The sequence below is a fragment of the Delphinapterus leucas genome, chromosome 17 (assembly GCF_059928025.1).
Source record: "Delphinapterus leucas isolate spDelLeu-1000000601 "Yukka" chromosome 17, BTC_Dleu_Yukka2, whole genome shotgun sequence".
NCBI lineage: Eukaryota > Metazoa > Chordata > Mammalia > Artiodactyla > Monodontidae > Delphinapterus > Delphinapterus leucas.
In genome coordinates, this window is record NC_143145.1 from 10,633,745 (window position 1) to 10,647,795 (window position 14,051).

At 52.4% G+C, this 14,051-nt stretch overlaps 1 protein-coding gene and 1 long non-coding RNA gene across 2 annotated transcripts in view; both read left to right on the forward strand.

Moving 5' to 3' along the window:
* Window positions 1-14,051, forward strand: part of CYRIB (CYFIP related Rac1 interactor B) — a 154,122-nt gene that overhangs the window by 106 nt on the left and 139,965 nt on the right. The window lies entirely within an intron of this gene.
* LOC149746909 (uncharacterized) lies at window positions 166-13,760 on the forward strand. Its single transcript, XR_016388226.1, has 2 exons — window positions 166-252; window positions 9,305-13,760. It is a non-coding gene; the product is annotated as an uncharacterized LOC149746909 (long non-coding RNA).

Genomic DNA, 14,051 nt, shown 5'->3' on the forward strand with positions numbered 1-14,051 from the left:
AACGGCGTTTCCTCTTCCTCCTCGATGCGTCTCTTCCTTTTATAGTTATTTCTCGGCTGGCAGTCGCCGGGGCTGCTGCTGCTGCTGCTGCTGCTGGGCCGCCGCGGCGGGGGCCGCTCGCAAACCTGTGGCGGTGACGTGAGACCCGCCAACCCGGAAGCAGCGGCGGCGGCGGCGGCACCCGAGGCTCCGAGGCTCCTGCGCTCCAGCGCCGGCGGCTGCGCTCCCCTCGCCGCTCGCCCGGGCCGCCAGGTACGTGCCCGGGGCTTCTCCGGCGCCTCCGCCCGGGCCGCCCGGCTCGCTTGCGCGCGCCCTGGGAGCCGATCTGCCACCGGGGAGGGCGTGGGGTGCGGGGCGCGCGCGCGATGGGTGCAGGGAGAGGTGGGAGTGCGATCCGGGCCGCGCCGGGCGCCCTGCGGTTGGAGAGGGGGCGCCGCAGCGGTGGGAGTCCCCGGCGCGTGGGGCGCCCCGAGGATGCGCCTCGGGGGGGAGGCGGCTGGAGGGCGCGAGGGGCGCACGCCGAGGGGCCGCCGCCCGGGTCCGCCCAGCTGTGGGGAGCGCGCGGCTGCGCCCGGAGGGAGGGTGCCCGGTGTGGCCGCTCCCCCGCAGACCCCTTCTGCTAGCCAGGTGCGGGCGCAGGGTCTGACCCCGGGCGCCGTGCACCCCCCAACGCCCCCAGCTAACTTCGACTGGGGGCTTGGAAGGCCAGTCTCTTAGAATTGAGGAACTGGAGGGGGTGAACAGAATCTCCCTTGGCTTCAAGACTTCCTCGTGGGGTAACCACCCGCCTCTGTTTAAAGAGCACTTCCTCTTTGCCCTTTATCTTTTCGTCGTATTTTTTTTCCATTTTTTTAAAAATGTAAGTTCAGTGTTAACGAGTGGATGCCCCTGCAGCCTGCACGGCTTCCCTGGGGTTGTGTACACACCCTGTGGGTATGGAACCTTGTGTGTCCTGTGTCGGGGGTGGAAGGAAAGAGGAACCGAGGACTTCCCTTACTGGAGCCCCCGGCGGCGGTCTTTGATCCTCCCCCTGCCGCAGAAATGGAGCCAGAGGGGGAGGGGTTGAGTGGGAAGGAGGCCCTGCGGGGAGTGTCACGAGGACTTTGCACCTAGGTTTAATTCCTTGCTCTGCCACTTAATAGCTGTGTGACCTTGGGCAAATCGCTTGCCCTCTCTGAGTCTTAGGCGCCTGTCTCTAAAATGGGCTGCTTTGAGTTGGGCCTCGAGAAGAGGAGCGTGTATTTCCTGGCCTGGAGAGGGCACAGTGATTGGACGTGTCATTGTCAGTCACCTTTAATTTCTATATCCCCACCGCCTAGAAGGGGGACCTGGGGCACATGGGAGGTGCTCCATAGATACCTGTGAAATGAATAGGTGGGTGGTGAATTTTGAGAAGTGAGTGGCAGGGTGTGGTCCCACATTTTGGCTTCCTTGCCCTGTAACATCCATTCCACGGTCCCCAGAGAGCCACATTTTGCCACCTGGGATATATGTAATCTACCCCCTTCCCAAGGAGGATTAGCTTGTGAAAATATTGACTTCTTATGAAAAGGAGCTTAAACTCTGACTTTGAGCCTCTCCTATTCTTGGAAGATTGCATTTAGTGGAAATGAAAAGGAAGCCTCATTTTGATTGCCACCGCCAGATGACTGGCCGCCGGGGCGGGCTGCCAGGGCTGACAGCTGGGCTGATTTCCCAGGCATTGGGGTTCCTGTAAACAGGAGGAAGCTAGGGAGAGGTGGGTTTTCTCCTAGGTGGGGCGTGCAGAAGTGGTCAGCTGGCTTGAGTTTTCTTCCTGGGGAGGCACGTTGTAATTTGCGTTATCTGGATCCTTTCTAAACTTTAGGCATGGGGAGGGGCAGAGCGTGTGTGCTGAAGGAGCCCAGGGTGGATTCACCCTCAGGGGTACTTGGAAATGGCCTTCGTATAAAGGCTCACTATGCATTTCCGCAGGTCACTTGGGGAGATTTTCAGGTGATTTTGCTTTCTCTGACAGCCATTCCTTTTCTCCTTTCTCAGCTCTCAAAGGCCTGTGTGCACTTCTCTTAGGATCCTTAGCTGTGCTTTTCTTTTGGTTTTTTGCTCTCACAGCTGGAGGGCAGGAGATGAGCCTGAGTGCTGCTATCATTTTAAGAGGCAGAAGCAAGCACCTCTGTGTGGCCGGCTGCAGTTTACACATATGCGCGGATTCATTTTTAAGGCATAGAGTGGCCATAGTTACCTATGAAGTAGGTAGAGGTTTTATTCTCATCTTGCGGCTTAGAGAAAGTGCAGGACTTGGCCCAAGACCCTCAGCCAATTAAGCAGCAGATTCAAGGTCCTTCCTCTAGACTTCCTACTGCAGAGCTCTCCCGCTTCCCGGTGCACTGTGCTCCCTTCTGAAGGGCCTTTGTGTTTCCCCTGGCACCTGGCAGGCTGTCTGGCATATGCTGGATACTCAGTACATGCTTTTTTTTTTTTTTTTTTTGACAGAATGAACAAAAGAGGGATGGTTTGCTCTTTGTGGAGGTACAGTCTGTCTCTACCTCAAGGTCAGCACACTGGCCTGTAGGTGACCTTTTGCACTTGTTCTCTGGCCATTCCTCCCAAGTGTGTCTTGGTTCCCCATTGTGGAATCCCAGTCTCTGTCAGTTCCTGCTTCAGCACCCAGAGCCCATGACGGGAGGGACTCCTGAGGGGCACCAGTGCCAGGAGGTTGTGGCCTTAGGCCCATCATCTCCTTGATGGAAGAGACCACGGTCCTGTGGCTTTGGAGGTCTGGAACTTGGCAGCCAAAGCGGTTTCTCTCTCTCCAGAGAAACCATCTTCCAGCAAGCATTGTAGCCATAGTGTTGTGTCAGTGAAACATCAGATTTAAAATCAGTCCACTTTAGCTATGCCCTGGCCTGAAGCCTTAGAGAGGTCATGGCCTTCTTAGAACTTTCTTTTCCTCATGTATAAATGGGCAAAATCATCCCTGCCCCATTCCATCCAGTTCACAGGACGCCTGAACATGAGGGCAGGATCCACATTCACACCTCACTGCCCCCACTTACTGCCTGTGTGCATGTCACAAAGTTCCTTCACCTCTCAGAGCCTCAGTGTTCTCATTTGTAAAATGGGACGATCTGTCGGGGGGATGGTTTTGCTCATTGCGGTCATGTGAGTAATGCTCTCAGCACAGGCCCCCGTTAAATGGCCATAATTGTCAATGTTTATTATTATCAACAGTAGCAGCAGTAGTGATCCCTCTGTCCTCAACTAGAGAGAGCATAAGCGTCTCAAAGGCCAGAGCCATGTCCCATTTTTTTTTTTTTTTTTTTTGCGGTACGCGGGCCTCTCACTGTTGTGGCCTCTCCCGTTGCGGAGCACAGGCTCCGGACGCGCAGGCTCAGCGGCCATGGTTCACGGGCCCAGCCGCTCCGCGGCACGTGGGATCTTCGCGGACCGGCGCACGAACCCGCGTCCCCTGCATCGACAGGCGGGCTCTCAACCACTGCGCCACCAGGGAAGCCCCATGTCCCTTTTTTAACTTGAATTGGAGCTTCTGGAGAGAAGTAAATTGAGGAAGCGTGGGGGGAAGGGTTGATTTTATTCTTTTTCTCCTTCCCTGTCTGGGACACTTGATAAAGGCCTGATGAAGAAAGAATCATGATGATCCTGTTTTTCATCCATCCCTGAGAGTAAAAGGTCTTTTTTCCTCTCTCTCATAAAGTGAGCTCTTTATGTGCCTATGACACTCATTTCATATCTTCTCATAAACTTCGTATCCACTCCTTCCAGATATCACCCAAGACTTGATTCCCCCAGATTGTCAAATAGACAGAGTTCTGTTGTTTGGGTAGAACTTTGGGAGTTAAGTCTTTGATGGTCTTAAAAGGGGTGATTGGCCTCACCAGGTTGAAGGGAAGATAATAGCTTTGTAGCCAAGGATGCATGAGGTTAACAGCATCTGTATTTTCCTCTCATCCTTTTTGGCTTCAGAGGCAGCATGGATGTGGGTCTGGGGGCCAGACTGTCTGGGTTTCCATCCTGGTTGTGCTGCCAACGAGCTCCGTGGCTTCCTCTCTCTGGGCCTTCTTCATCTTTCAAATGAAGAATAATGTTTGCTGCCTGGAAAGGTTGTTGTGAAGGTCAACACAGAGGTGGTCTGGGGAGCCTCCCAGCACAGTGTATGGCACATAGACGGTGCCCAGCAAATGTCAGTTACTTTCCTGCCACCCCTGGGCTCTTTCTGTCCTGGCCCCAGTCCCATTGTCCTGTCCCTCCATTAACGGGGCTCCAATTCCCACTGAGGATCAAGCCCTTGGGTGACAGCTTCATCCTAGATTCAAGTTCAAGTCTCCATGCTTTTCCAAACCACTTGTTGACTGGCCACAGTATGGTGCTTCCACTGTGAATGGAGAGATCCTTGTACCAGAGCTTGTCAAGGAGAGTAAACTGGGGAGTCACTGAGTTTACGTTTTGTCCCGTTGATTTTTTTTCCCTCTCCTTTCCAGAGGCTTACTAGCTGCCATCTGCTCCGAGGGAAGGAGACATCATGTTCATAAATACATAAATAATCGAAGTTGACGAGGAGATTTGTTTAAAGAAGTGATGCTGAGAATGATTTTTATAAATATTTAAGATAATCTGAAGCCATTAGAGGAATCGCAGGGTTTATTAAAAAAGAAAAAACCAAAAGCATGTTTTGGAAGGGTTCCTTTTCCTTCCAAGTTGAATAAATGTCAAGAGTAGTGGACGCAGGGCCCGCAAGGGGCAGGTGGCCTGCCAGTCTGTTTGTCTCTGCTGTTGGCTGTTGGCAGTCATCCATTTATGGGGGCTGATGGATGGGGAACACGAGGGTAGTCAGAGCCACAGGACTGAGGGGGAGAGCCCTGAACATTTTGAAGCTGCCTGGGCTTCCTTGAGACTCAGAGAGCCAGTGGGTCACACATGCCAGGAGTCCACCTCGGGGGGCTGTACATTTCAGATGCTGCTTCTAGAATCTGAGAGTCAGTGGCAGGCTTCTAGAAGGTTCCTAAGGTGAATGTTTTTTGCTTAATGACAGGCTACATTTTAGTGAGCCCTACTGAGGCCCACAAGTCAGGAGGCAGCTGGGTGGTCAAATCGAGGGATGTGGGATAAGGCATGTCAGAACCAGGGGACACCTTGCAACACTTCCCAAACTGGCGTGTGCCCCCGGATCCCTTGGGGATTCCCTTGCAGATTCTGAGTCACAGGCTGGGGTGGGCGGAAGGCCTGCATTTCTAACACCTCCCCATGTGATGCTCTGGGTTGTGGACCACACTTTGAGTAGGGAGAGCTTGGAGGTCCCCACCTGCCTCATTCATTTGGGACCCCAGCTGGCACTGAGGACGCGGATCAGAATATAGTCCCGGAGGCTCCTGGCAGCTGATGGCTTAGTTAGCAGAGGAGACAGACATGCCCCAAATCACATGATACGAAGATGGTGGGGACTGAAGGGAGAGTGGAGAAGAGCTCCCTACACCCACCCACAGGTGCTCCATAGCCCAGCAGGGCCCGGGTGCTCTGGGCAGTCCAGGTGGGGTGGGAGAGGGAGGGAAGGGAGGGAAGCAGGGGGAGTGTGCCAGGCCTTCACCCATGATCAGGGCTGGAAGGACTGAGCAGGGGCCTCTTGCTCAGAGTTTCAGGCTTCAGGCGTCCTGTACTCTATTTTTTTTTTTTTTTTTTTTTTTGCGGTACGCGGGCCTCTCACTGTTGTGGCCTCTCCCGTTGCGGAGCACAGGCTCCGGACACGCAGGCCCAGCGGCCATGGCTCACGGGCCCAGCAGCTCCGCGGCATGTGGGATCTTCCCGGACCGGGGCACAAACCCGTGTCCCCTGCATCGGCAGGTGGACTCCCAGCCACTGCGCCACCAGGGAAGCCCCGTCCCGTACTCTTAATTGAACAGATGAGGGAACTGGGATCCAGAGGGGGAAGCATTTTGCCCAAGAGGCAAAGTCAGGACCGGAACCCAGGTCTTCTGGCTCCCAAACCGAGCTTATCATACGGCTCCAGAGTGTCTTTCTGCGAGCGCCTCGGGGCCGCCTTAGTGCAAGGCTCTGAGGCCAAGGAGATGCTGGGGGCTGGACGTCCCCAGCGCAGAAGGTACCTCTGCCCCTGACCTTCCTTTGGCAGGGGACCGAGCCCTTAAACCCACAGTGAACAAGAAGGCCCGACGCGGGAAAAGTGATGGCTTTGAAGCCGTGCACCCCGCCAGGCTCCTGGCCTCCTCTCCCTTACCCCAGTCAGCACCCTCGCGTGAGCGGGGGAGGGCAGCGGTGCAGCTGTGCGGAGGGGCTGAGGATGGGAAGAGGCCTGGGCAGCAGGAGGAAGAACAGCTCCGTCCTTGACTCATTCGCTTCGTGGAGTCTCCTGGGACCGGCTGTGTCCGGCGGCTGGGGGCTCTGTGGAGTGTTACCCCAGTGCCCACTCAGCAGATACTGTCGGACTGCGGAACCGGAGGTGTCCTGGCGCTACCACTCAGTAGCTGTGTAACCTTGGGCGAATCGCAGGGCCTTGCTGAGCCAGAACCATCTCGGCCAGAGCTGGGCTAATAACACCTGCCTCTCTGGATTGCCTGGAGGACTGAATGAGGTAATGTGTGCTCTAGTTGCTAACCTAGCCCCTTTGTAGGAACACTCCAAAAAGACACCCCCTAGGCTTCCCTGGTGGCGCAGTGGTTGAGAGTCCGCCTGCCGATGCAGGGGACACGGGTTCATGCCCCGGGCCGGGAGGATCCCACATGCCGCGGAGCCGCTGGGCCCGTGAGCCATGGCCGCCGAGCCTGCGCGTCTGGAGACTGTGCTCCACAACGGGAGAGGCCACAACAGTGAGAGGCCCGCGTACCGCAAAAAAACAAAAACAAAAACAAAAGACACCCCCTCCCCACGAAGACGTAGTCACCGCTGGGTGGGGACGGATTTGTCCAGTGCTGATTTCAGGCCAGGGCTGTATCCTTCTGGCAGTGATGCGGGATATGGATTTGAAGGGAGGTTAGGTATGTCTGTAAGGTCATTGCAAACTGCTGCAGTGCTTTTATGCAAAACTGAACGCTGGGGTTGGCTCCCCTGGGGTTCTCCTTTGAAAGGGAGAAGAACCGTGGAACTTAGGACCTGGGACCTCCTGGTTCACACATGACTCCCTAACTGTGGAGTCTTCTGCAGCTTGCCTAACCTCCCCCGACATCCCAGTGCCTGTTTTGCAGCTCTGTGGCTCTGAAGTTGGAAACCAGCGCAGTCGGCCTGGCGTAGGGCCTGGCCTCTCACAGGTGCTCAGTACTTCGAGGCCCCTGTCTCCTCAGCCTCAGGGTCTGGGACTCTGGAAGGAGCCCCAGGGGAGGGGAGGCCTTTACCACCAGTTTGTGTGCTGGCCTGGCCCCAGCTTTGCTCAAAACCAGAGGTGAAGTACAATACAGAAAGCAGCCAGGAAGTGAAACTCAGCCAGTGAAATCCTAAAATGTCTGCTCTGCTCCCCTGAACTCTGGTTTTGTGTAGCGCCCCAAGCTCTGGAGGCATTGGAGACTGGCCAGTGCGGGCGTTCAGATCCCGCAGGCTGCAAACGAAAGCTGAGGGGTATTTCGCAGTCCTTTCCAAACGTGCTTTCGTAGCCATCAAGTGTTCAGTTCGTTGTGGAGAGAGCAGGTCCATCCTGCTCTTCAGCCACAGACGCTGAGTGAGTACCTACTGCGCTTTGGGCCCGGTGATGGGTCCTTGGGGGGAATAAATACTATGTGATCCCTGACACCCCACACAAGTCCCTAAGGGCCTGAGCAGCTTAAGAAGGAAGAATTTGGATTTGTTTCCTTGGGCTCACCCAAGCCCAGTCCCTCCAAGCCTATCCTGTCCCTCAGGAATTGGAAAAGTGCTCTAGCTACGTTTGGAGATAGGGCAGTAGGGAGAGTCACCCGGGCACCAGAGGACAGGGCGGCAGGGTGATGGAAGGGGATGGGGGCAGGGGAGTGGGAGTTGGGGAGCGAGACAGCATATCTGACACTTTGTGTCGCATTTATGACCCAGCCAAAGGCCTCCCTAATAACAAGCCTCCTGTAAATGTCACATTGCGGGCTTTTGTGATTTTGGTTTTTTGGGGTTCTTTCGTCTACCTTATTATAGTAATAACTTTCCCTTATCGGGCATATGGACAATGTGTACTTTGCAGATGGTATTTCTTACCTCACAGTAACTCTGTGAGGCAAGTTATATTATCCCCACCTTACAGATGAGGAAACAGAACGCTTAGAGGCTAATAGAAAGCAGAGCTGGAATGCAAAGTGCTATACCAGCTTCAACACCTACCTATCGTTTTTACTACCTCTTCTGAGTGTACTTCAAACATAACTCGAAAAATCTCTGAAGAGAGTTGTCTACCAAGGAGCAGACACGGCTGCTGCTGGACGATGCTAGATGTTGCTAGAAGACGGTGGTGGTTTTCTAAGTGGGCATCTCATTATGATAGGCGCCTTGGCAACCATCACTGCCGAGAGCCACCTACTGTGAACTTGTCAGCCCAGGAAGTTCCAAATTTATAAATGACTCTTGTAAGTAGATTACTTGGGCTAATTTGAGTGGTGAGGTTTTTGGTAAATTCAGTGTGAAACTGACTGGTGCTATTAATACACCTCTTGATGTGTTTGGTGTTGGGACGTGTAGCACATGCATCGTCTGCATTACTCTGTCTGCATGCTCCCCCAACAAGGCAAAGTTTTGGGGGAAGGAAGTGTGCTCTGGGTTCATGCTTTGGGGTGGATGGTTGAATTGGGCAGGAAAATCCCAGTGTTTGGGCATTGGTCACTGTAGACTTGAGAAAATAAGGTGGATACAGGATGAATCGCTGGGCTTGTAGTGTTTCCCCCATCCATTTTCAGTGTGTGAATTTACCAGAATATTCTATGTGTGGGTTTCCTCTTGCCCAGTATTTCTTTTATCTGACCATAACTTGCGTATGTTTAAGCTTCCTGGGTGGGAGGGTCAAGAATCCACATTTTTAACAAGCGCTCAAATGATTCTGACGCATTGGTCCCCGTCACCCAGTTAGAGGAACCCCACGTAGCATAATCTTTTACCTGTGTACCACCTGCTTCTAACTGCTGAGGGTGGGGCAGTTGGTATAAGATGGAAAGGATATTGAAGATCACCTAGTCCCATCCTTCTCAGCCTTTTTCAGGCCACAGCCCACTCAGGAAACAGAATTTATAAGGTGTGGGCTGGGGAATGGGCAGTAAAAGAGGAAGCATCTCTCGGCTGGAGATGACTGACCCTGGGCCCACCCACCCAAAGTGCTGAGGAGGTCAGCATCTCAACACAGTGTAATCTCGTCTAGGAATCCCGCTTGGGAAGTTCTGATTCTCATCCAAGGTTGGAACCTGTTCACACAGCCCATGGAAGCCCAGAGAGGTGATGTGAGTTGCCCAGAGTCACGCAGGAACTTGAAAGTCATCTAGGTCACTCACTGAAAGAATGATCAGACCAGGGAGGTGAAAGCCCTACTAAGGACCACACGGCCAGCTCGTGGCCCAGTGAGGAGTTCTCGTGACCAGACAGCCTGTCCGTGGCAGGCGGATTGCCGAGCCATGGTGGCCTCCCCAGCACTCACCAGCCTTGGAGGTCTGGTTTCCTGTTCTAATCCGAAACTGATTTTCTGCTAGTTCCTGACAGAGAGACACATCCCTCAAGACCTAAAAGCACCAAAGGAGAAGAAACCTTACACAGGGGACACATCTCAATCGTGAAGTCCGGAAGTCAGCTCAGCAGGCAGAACTGCATATGGTGAAAACGATTCAGACAGTCTCCTAATTTGCCCCTGAAGGATCGTTTGTGCACACGTGATTTTGTGTATGTGATACTGTGCAGTAACACGTGTGCGTAAATATATAGCACAAACAGTAGTGTACAGTATACAATAAAGTACAATGTACAATATCCAAAAAAGAAATTCAATTAAATACAAGAGACAAAGTACACTTTTATTATTTAAATTTAAAAAAAAAAAAAGCATTTGGCCCTTTGAGTATAGCTGAATATAGCTAAGTTAAATGAGCGTGAGATACAGTTCCATTATATGTTGTGATACATTGAGGACATCTTGAGAACGTGTAGTTGTCCTGACCCGGTGGCGTGCCATATATTACACATGTATGTACAATTATTTCAGGGGTCTCTTCTGCTTGAGTGTGATTAACTTTGGAGACTTTTGGGGGGTCCAGCTCCAGTGTGGGAGACCTAGTAGACTGGAAGGACACAGCCTCTCCTGGCCTAGTGAGGCCCGACTCCGTTTTTTGAATGAAAGCAGTCTCTGATCACAACCTCACGCCTGTGGTTGAATGCCCCATTCTGGAGTTGATCTGGAAGGGCCTCCTGGGCCCATGGGGGACTCCAGCCTTTAGAGATGACCCCAGCTCCCTGAGGCCCTCCTCCCCCTGACCCCGACACCCGCAGTGGAACTGTTTCCCCAAGCGGTGTTTCTCAAAGTTTCAGTGGTGAAAAGCAGAGGAAGTGTAGAAAAATGAATTTGCATACTTCTGACTTTACCCTGGCCCTCTCCCTCTCGGCAGTAAATGAGGAATAGGTGAGCTGTGACCTTTTGAATGTCTCCCACCCATTGCCCCAGGGACCCCCACCCCCATGATCATGGCTGAGAATGTGATTGGAAAATGCTTCTCTCCAGCTAACCCGATCTTTGTCTCAAGACCTTGGACATTTAAAACCCAAAGAAAAGAAACCTGATCTTTTGTTCCCGATCGTTAAGTGGGGCAGGAGGGAGTATTTGATTCCACCTTGGAGCTTATTCTCCTACGCATTATGGAGCTGCCACTCAACAGCAGGGATTGAAGAGCACCTGAGATGCACCTGCTGATGTGCAGAGACTGGAATGTTCTCTAAGAGCTCACTCAAGAGAAAATCCATCCGGTGCCCCGTCCTCCCCCAGGATTGCTGTGAACCGTGTCATCCTGGGAAGGCGCCTGTATCTTCTTGCTGGTGGCCAGCTGGGTCCTTGATCAACCCTTCTGGGCAATCACGGCAATTTATATCAAGAGCCATGAAGATCTTTGTAACCTTTGACCCAGTGACCCCACTTCTGGGAAGCTGTCATAAGGAAACAATAAAAAATCTGGACAAAATGTTGCACAGAGATCTTCAACTCAGCTTTTTTGACAATAACAAAATAAGTTGGAAATAACCTAAGCGTCTGACCATAACCAAAGACCTGAATCAGTACTGCTGTAGCCACTCAAGGTGAAGGCCCAGGGAGGCTGGGCGAAACTGAGCAAAGCAGTCGTATATAGGAAAAAAGACTGGAAGGAAATACACTCCAAAATGGTGTCAGAGGTTGTGGAAGGCGGATAAGAATCTGGACGAATTTCTTTTCCTTTCTCTCTTTGACGCATTTTCTGTAATGTGGTGGCTATGTTACTTTTATGGGAAGAAAACCTCTTTTCTGTCTCTTCTTCTAAGAAACTGAGAACTCTGCTGTTTCCAGGGAAAGCAAGAAAACCAAAGTGGAGATCCCTTCCCACACGGCGCATAACAAAACAGACCAGCTCCTGAAGCTTAGTCCTGGGCATTCCTGAGGTTCCAGTACTAACAGACCTGTTAACAGGGATATAAGACAACTGGAAAAAGAACAGCTGGTAGTTCTTGAATATAACAGCCACCCTGGATCAGACACCCTAGACCCAGGCAGAAGACATTATTGTTGCCATTTAATAGTAGTAAAATAATCAATGAGGTAACCCAGGGGTGGGGGTGGGGGTCAGAGGAGGTCATGTGACTTTTCTAGGCTCACCGTGTCTAGAGACACCACAATCCCAGGAACTCTCCTCAGGTCATATGGAAATCATTTTCTGGGAAGGGTAAGGTGAGGTCAGCTACCAGTGAACAATAGCAAGGTTGTTTTGTGTCTGGGTGGCATTGTCTTTGTAAGTGGCAAGCAGAGTGAACTCTGGTTCCAATGGAGGAGAAGCTGCCCTGGTGTGTTCCGAGTGGAAGAGATGTAACCTTATGTCCACAAGCAGGTGAAGGCACCGAGGTGAGCTACAGCCAGTTACGGGGATAGCAAATTTCCAGACAGTCTCTGTTGTGTTTAAAATGCCATTTTCTTTCAAGTTCTGTAGCTCACCTGTCATCTTTGCCTTCATTTTGGAGCAGTTCTGATTCAAATAACTCCTCAGCCATCTTTTTAAGGGAGGCACAAAAAAGGTGCCTGGGAACTAGGTGCCAAAGGTGGGTTTGAGGAAGAAGCGTATGAATTAATTTTCTGCTTTGGGTGGAAAATTGAAATGGGAGTGTTTTAAAATGTTCACTTCAAGGACTTCCCCGGTGGCACAGTGGTTAAGAATACGCCTGCCAGTGTAGGGGACACGGGTTTGAGCCCTGGTCCGGGAAGATCCCACATGCTGTGGAGCAACTAAGCCCGTGCGCCACAACTACTGAGCCTGTGCTCTAGAGCCCGTGAGCCACAACTACTGAGCCTGCGTGCCACAACTACTGAAGACTACGCGCCTAGAGCCCGCGCTCCGCAACAAGAGAAGCCACTGCAATGAGAATTCTGCCCATGCACTGCAACAAAGAGTAGCCCCCGCTCTCTGCAACTAGAGAAAGCCTGTGTGTAGCAACGAAGACCCAATGCAGCCAAAAATAAATTTTAAAAAAGGTATAAAAAAATATTCACTTCAAACCCCAAGATTCATATTTTTTGTGTATGTGTTTCTGTGATCACATAGGAAACGGGGACACGTTTTAGCATCATTTCCAAATAGCCATTTATTGCGTGCCCAGAAAAGCCTGTGTTTTTTCCATTCTCTTCCTCCTCTGTTCTCTGTTGGGCCCGGCATCTGGGCCCTCTGCTCCCAAGCACCTTCCAGAGGAAGTGACAGGTAAATCAGGCAGTTGTGCTGCTCTGGCCGAATGACTGAAGCTACTTGCTGAGCTGAGCCCTGGGCCACAGAGCTGAGTCACTCCCCTCCCTCATCTTCGCAGTTTCCAGGGTCAGGACCAGAACACACGGTGGGCTAAGTTTCTGCCTGGGCCCATCATCTCGTTTAATCCTCACCTGCATTCTGCCGGGACACGCAGGTCAGCTCAGCAAGTCCTAGCGGGCGACCCATCAGGTGTTAGGCGGGTTTAGTAAAAGCTTTCATCCTTGGGCGAGGCTGAAGCCCGTGAAAACTCCAAGGTTTTTGTTACCTGAGGGTGTGGGTTTCATCTGCTCCCGAGAAGGCGGAGGCTCGGGAGAGCCGCTGCTGGACACGAGGCCTTGCCTCTGCTGTGGGTGCCCAGCCCTGCCAGTTGCTTCACGTCCCTTTGCTTCTCTGTGGAGGGGGCATCATGAAGCATCCTTACAGGAGGAGGAAGCTGGGTGTGTGATAGGCCTGTCACCTCCCTGCCTCCCTCTCCTAAGGACCATACTCTGAGGGCTCAGTCACCCGTGTCCTCCCAGAGGGGTGTAGCTGCTGTCTGGGCAGTGTTGTGTGGGGGCGTCTGTTCTAGGTCTGCCCTGCTCTCCCCTCCCATCTTCCTTCCCTGTCTGTCCCCCTCACCTCTGTCAGAGCCTGGGACAAGCGCTCCGTTGGAGAACCATTGAGAGCTAACTCGAGGAACAGTCCTCTGTGAATAGATGTGCCGGAAAAAAGCCTTTGGCCAAGTGTAAGCCCAGCTGAATATTGTTGGCGCTAAATTAAAGGTGAGCCTCCTGGCTCTCTGGTCTACTTCGCGTTGACCACACACCACGTCTTGACCCTTAAAAGAAGAAACAAGGAAGGAAGAGAAAAAAGCAAGGGGCTTCTATGACAGAAAATAAAGTCTAATAACAGTACCTTATATCCGTAGCGTGCTTTGTGTTTATGCCGTGGCCTTCTTCCACTAAGCATCGCCGAGCCCTGGGACTGGGCCTTTTACTCTTTGAGGTCTACAGGTCAGGCCTCGATCCAAGAGTGTTTGTAGAATGAGTGTGTAATTTTTTCAGAAAATTGAAGCCCAGAGAGGTTGAGTGATTTGCCTAAGGCTGCACAGCTGCTGAGGGCCAGAGTTGGGACTCAGTCTTAGCCCTGGCTCTTCTTCAGCTCCACTTG